A 6,000-nucleotide genomic window follows, 5' to 3' on the forward strand; every position below is an offset into this window, starting at 1 on the left:
GAAGGCTTGCTGGTTTATTTATTACCTGTCTTTCTGCAAATGGCACCTAAGTGCCAACAACTAATTCTAAAATACAGTCCCGTCATAAAAACAGCTCCTATAATAACAATTTAAAAGAGTGGATTTCACATTTTTAAAAAGTGTCCTTTATAGCAGAAAGAAGACTCCAGTTCTTCTGGCCAATCTCTTTTGCAAAAGAAGTACAGTAAGTGATGCATGAGATGCTGTGTGAGATTTCGTGATGCAGCTGAAACAAGGAGGAGAAATACAGGATGTGTTGCTTGGGAAGGGAGGGCCACAGCCCAGTGGGAAGGCTTTGAATTGTAAGTCAGTGTGGTGGTGTATCCCATTTGTCTGGCATTCCCCTTCTACAGGGACGTGGTGGCGCTGTGGGCTAAACCGCAGAAGCCTGTGCTGCAAGGTCAGAAGACCAAGCAGTCGTAAGATCAAATCCACGCAACGGAGTGAGCTCCCATCGCTTATCCCAGCTCCTGCCAACCTAGTGGTTCGAAAGCATACAAATGCAAGTAGCTAAATAGGGACCACCTCGGTGGGAAGGTAACAGCGTTCCGTGTCTAAGTCACACTGGCCATGTGACCATGGAAGGTTGTCTTCGGACAAAACGCTGGCTCTATGGCTTAGAAATGGGGATGAGCACCACCCCCTAGAGTTGAACACGACTGGACAAAAAAAATTGTCAAGGGGAACCTTTACCTTTACCTTACCCTTTGTGCAAATATCAGTCTCAGAAACAGTGTCACCTTGCCTCTTAACTCCTGGCCCGGATGGAATTCCCACTGAGTTTCTTACCAACAACCATACATGGTGGTCTATTCCTCTCGCCCATCTTTTCACCATTGTCAATAAATCAGGTATCATTCCTGAAACCTGGCTCAACTCAATTATTGTCCCAATATACAAAAAAGGTGACCCTACTTTCCCTAGCAATTATAGACCAATAAGCCTTCTGTCCTTTATTGGTAAACTCTATTCAAGATTCCTTCTTAAGAAACTCACTGCCTGGGCGGAAGACATTGGCCTCCCATATAGGGAACAAATTGCCTTCCGCCCAGGAGCCTCGACTCTGGACCACATTTTCACTCTCTCTTTCCTTGTTAACAAATACTCTCAGTTTCACAAGGCCAAACTTTATTCCGCATTCATTGACCTCAAGGGAGCTTTCGACTCCATGGACAGGAACATCCTATGGAAGAAACTAACGAACTGGAATATTGACCCCCGCCTTCTCTCCCTCCTCCAACAGCTACATTCTTCCAACTCATGTCGCGTCCGTTTAGATCGTACAGGCGCCTCGACTGAAGACATTCCTATTCACAAAGGCATCAGACAGGGTTGCATCCTGGCTCCCCTCTTATTCAACCTTTACTTAGCTGACCTTCCTTCTGCCCTACTCCCTCTTGACCTCCCCACCCCCTCCCTGAACAACTCACCTATTCCCCTCCTCCTATACGCCGACGATGCGGTCCTTTTATCTCTCTCTAAACGTGGTCTCCGTAAGCTGCTTCTAACTTTCCATGAGTACTGTTTAATAAACCATCTATCCATTAATTCTGAGAAGACCAAAATTTTAGTCTTCTCCAAATCATGGACCCCATCCCCATGGAAAATACAAAACTTTAGCTTTCAGCAAGTATCATCCTTCAAGTACCTTGGAGTTACATTTCACTACCGTCATTCTTGGTCACTCCATCGTAAATCTGCCATATCCTCAGCTCTTCTATCTCAAAATGCCATAGCTAGATTTTTCTTTAACAAAGGCAACCAGTTCATCCCTGCTGCTCTTCAGGCATTTAAACTCAAATCTGTTCCCCAACTATTGTACGGAGCACCTGTTTGGATTGAAGCTGCCAATTCCGATCTGGACTGTTCAATCTCTAAATTCCTCCGTAAGATTCTGGGGATTCGCAACCTAATTAGACTATCCACGATTGCATCAGAACTAGGTATCCATCTTCCCTCCACCCTCGCTTGGATTTCCACCTTCAAATTTTGGTTGAAACTCCATCTCAATTCCCACCCAACCTCCATTTTATACGACCTTATCCATGACTCTCACATATCCAACTGGTTTAAACTAGTAGACGCCAAGCTTTCTACCCTTGACCTATCCCCTGAAATCCTGGCTGACCTCGACCTTCCTAAAGCCCACCTTATCATTAAGTCTAAATTACTGGAACAAGAAACCCGTACCTTCTTATCAAACCTCAATCCCACTTGTTCACCATCCTATTTCGGGCTCCCCCCCTTACTGGGCCGCCCAGCCAGTTACCTCTTTCACCTGACAGACCCAAGGAAAAGGAGGGCCTTCCTCCTCGCTCGTTTAAACATTTTCCCATCTGCCTATCATCTTGGTAGATACTCCAACATCCCCCGACCAAACAGACTATGTACATTCTGCCTCCGTGAACCAGACACAGTAGCCCACATCCTACTTCGTTGCCCATCTCACTCCGCCCTTAGATCTTCCCTACTAAACCCCTTTCTCCAAACCCTCCCTCCCTCTCTGATCCCCTCCCAATCCTCCTTAGTGATTCCCTCCCAATCACCACCAATCTCGTCGCGGAATTTTTGTCAACCATTCTTATGAGCAACCGCAACCCCCATCCCTCCCAACTTTAGTTCTAACCTGTCCCTTATATTTTCTACCTAGCAACCTGTTTACTTCTTTTTAATGTAATCAAATGCCAATAAAGGTCAATGTATGTAAAATGTAAACCCTTGGCTGCCCTTCACCCCCACCTGTCCTCACAAGTCCTCAGTCTTGTGAAACCACAAGGCTCCGCCCCCATGAGCTGCTCCTTGTTTTCCATGAAATCTTAGGGATTTGATCTTCCTGATCTGGAAGTCCTGAGAGTTAAACAAACCAACTAACCTGACAACAACGTTGTTCCAAGACATTTTGTGATTTTTCTTTTCAAGATCCTTATGGACAAATCAACATATCTCACATGAGTGGGAACGAAAGTATTTATCAAATTGTTTGCATTTGAATATACTATTAAAAACACCCCAGCAACTGACAAAATACCACAGACCTGTTTATTATTATTTTTTTGAGTACCATTATTGTGTGGGTCTTGTAAATGGCCAGCATGAAACTAATGGTCTTGATGGAAAGCCATTCCTATACCTGCCGGCTAATGTATCTGGAGTCAATACCCAGCAGCATCGTCTTGGCTGAAGTAATAATTTATTAAAGTGTGCCTGCCATGAAGGAAGAAATGGAACAATTAGCTTCACATTTTGATCAATTAACAGCACTCTGGTCAGAGGCTTTTTGAATCATTCTGAAGCCTCTAAGAATCAATCGAGTAGTGAGGAAGTCCACAGAGAGGCATAATACAGGCAATTGTTACTTTATCATATTTATTTTTACAAATGGGTTATCATCATTGGGTAACCTTCATTTCATGATTCATTGGAAAGTACCCAAGATATTCACTTCTGAAATGACATGAGTAATTTAAATGTGTCTCAATGATGAATGTTGAACTTTGTGAATGAAATGAAGTTGCCAGAAAGAACATTTTTGACAGCTATCTGTAACTAGAGTTTGGAATATTACTTTTTGGGGGGAAAGTTTTAAGTTTCAACATGAAGGCATGAAAAAACTATTAAGTTACTTTTAATTGTTGTTTTTTAAAAGTAAATATTTTTCCTTTTCCTCAAATATATTTAAATAGTTTCTCTGTAGTTGCTTCTATTTTTTAAAAAACCCGAATCTACCACAGCTCCCAATGTATAGTATAAAATGTATTTGCCTTTTGTTCCCCTTTTTGTCACCTTAGGATGACTGAAGTATACTAAAGTGTTGACATTCCCTTTTGAAAATTAATTTCAAAAAATTAAGGCAGGCAAATGACAGTGGGTAAGGGAGGTGGGTCAGATGCACAGGAAATGCATCAGTTTTGGAGTTCACACTCAGTGGGATGTGGGTTGTATTGCATTATGAAACTTGGAACAAATATAGTAGTAGCCTCCCAGCAGGCTGGATTTCATGCAAAGATAATACGGAGGAGGAACAAAAGATTCAATAATGGCCTTGTGTCGACTGAAATCACACACACACACACAAAACCAGGGTCAAAATTCACAAGGAGTAACTCAGAAACATTTTGCTGGTGTGACCTCAGCCTTAGAGAGAGGAAGAAGTCTGTTTTAGTCAGGAGATGCAGCCTGTGCTAGGGTATATAAGAAAAAGTAAGTCTTCAAGCAAAAGTATCCCCTCATGGATCATTGCCTTGTCATAGCAAAGGGGCTTGAGTAACTCAGAGAAGCTATGGGTTATGCCGTGCAGGGCCACCCAAGGTGGACAGGTGATAGTGGAGAGTTCTGACTAAACGCGACCCACCTGGAGCAGGAACTGGCAAGCCACTCCAGGATCTTTGCCAAGAAAACTCCATGGACAGAAACAAAAGGCTAAAAGATATGATGCTGGAAGAGCCCCTCAGGTTGGAAGGCGTCCAACATGCCACTGAGGAAGAGTGGAGGACAAGTAGCTCCACAGCTAATGAAACAGATGGGCCAAAGCCAAAAGGATGCTCAGCTGCAGATGCACCTGGAAGTTAAAGGAAAGTCCAATGCTGCAAAGAAAAATACTGCATAGGAACCTGGAATGTAAGATCTATGAACCTTGGTAAACTAGATGTGGTCAAACAGGAAATGGCAAAAATAAACACTGACATCCTGGGTGTCAGTAAACTAAAATTGACAGGAATGGGTGTATTCAATTCAGAAGATTATCATATCTACTACTGTGGGCAAGAATTAGATAGAAGAAATCGAGTAGCCCTCACAGTCAACAGAAGAATGGGAAAAGCTGTACTGGGATACAATCTCAAAAATGATAGAATGATTTCAGTACAGATCCAAGGCAGACCTTTCAACACTACAGTAATCCATGTTTATTCTCCAACCTGCAGGGCCCAATTCAGATGGTTCAGTTAGGTACAGGCAAATGGCTAGTACAAGAATGAAATCAAAAGAGCAATCAAACCAAGAAAACAACACCAAACTGAATAGGAAAAACAGCCACCACAAATAAAGTATTTCTACCATACATCAAAGGGGTCACGGACCACATGGGGAAACTTTGAAAAAACACAACCTACAAACAGTATTGAGACCCACGACAAAAATACAATAAATGTTGTGGTCAGCAAAGGACAAAAGGGACCCCCTCACCACTGCAGGAGTATACTGGATACCTTGCAGTTGTGGACAGGTATATATTGGAACCACAAAATGCAGCATCCACACCAGAATCATAGAACATGAGAGACACTGCAGACTAAAACAACCAGAAAAATCTGCAGTAGCTGAACATGCCCTAAAACAAACTGGACATGAAAGTACTGGACAACACCAGCAATCATTATGTCAGACTGCACAGGGAAGCCATTGAAATCCATAAACACCAGCAAGCTTCAACAAAAAAGAAGAAAGTCTAAAACTTAACAAGGTCTGGCTCCCAGCACTGAAAAATACAGCCTGCAAAAGGTCAACAAACTCTACCCAGCCACAAGGACCAAGGATCATTGCACAAAATAGACCAGCTAAAGACACCCATCAATCACAGTGACAGATAATCTCTCCCCCTTATCACAACAATATATCCACAACAAAAACACGCTGATCACCATCATCACCCTATCTCCTGAAAAGGACAAAAGCTGTTCCCACAGCTATAAATACTCAACTATCCAACAAACAGCAACAGAGCATGGACAGAGTTCCTACTCCAGTCCTCTGAAGAAGCTAGATACAGAGACTGCCAAAACATGGCTTCAGAACATGGCCAAAGAGCCCGAAAAACCCACAACATCCGTCCTTTTTGTTTGTTTAAACAGTCCTCATTATTTAATTTGTATGTCTGCTTAAGAAGATGTAACCTGCCAACCTAGCAGTTCGAAAGCATGTACAAATGCGAGCAGATAAATAGGTACCACCATGGTGGGAAGGAAACAGCGTTCTGTGTCT

Source organism: Pogona vitticeps, chromosome 1, assembly GCF_051106095.1.
Source record: "Pogona vitticeps strain Pit_001003342236 chromosome 1, PviZW2.1, whole genome shotgun sequence".
NCBI classification, from domain to species: Eukaryota; Metazoa; Chordata; class Lepidosauria; order Squamata; family Agamidae; genus Pogona; species Pogona vitticeps.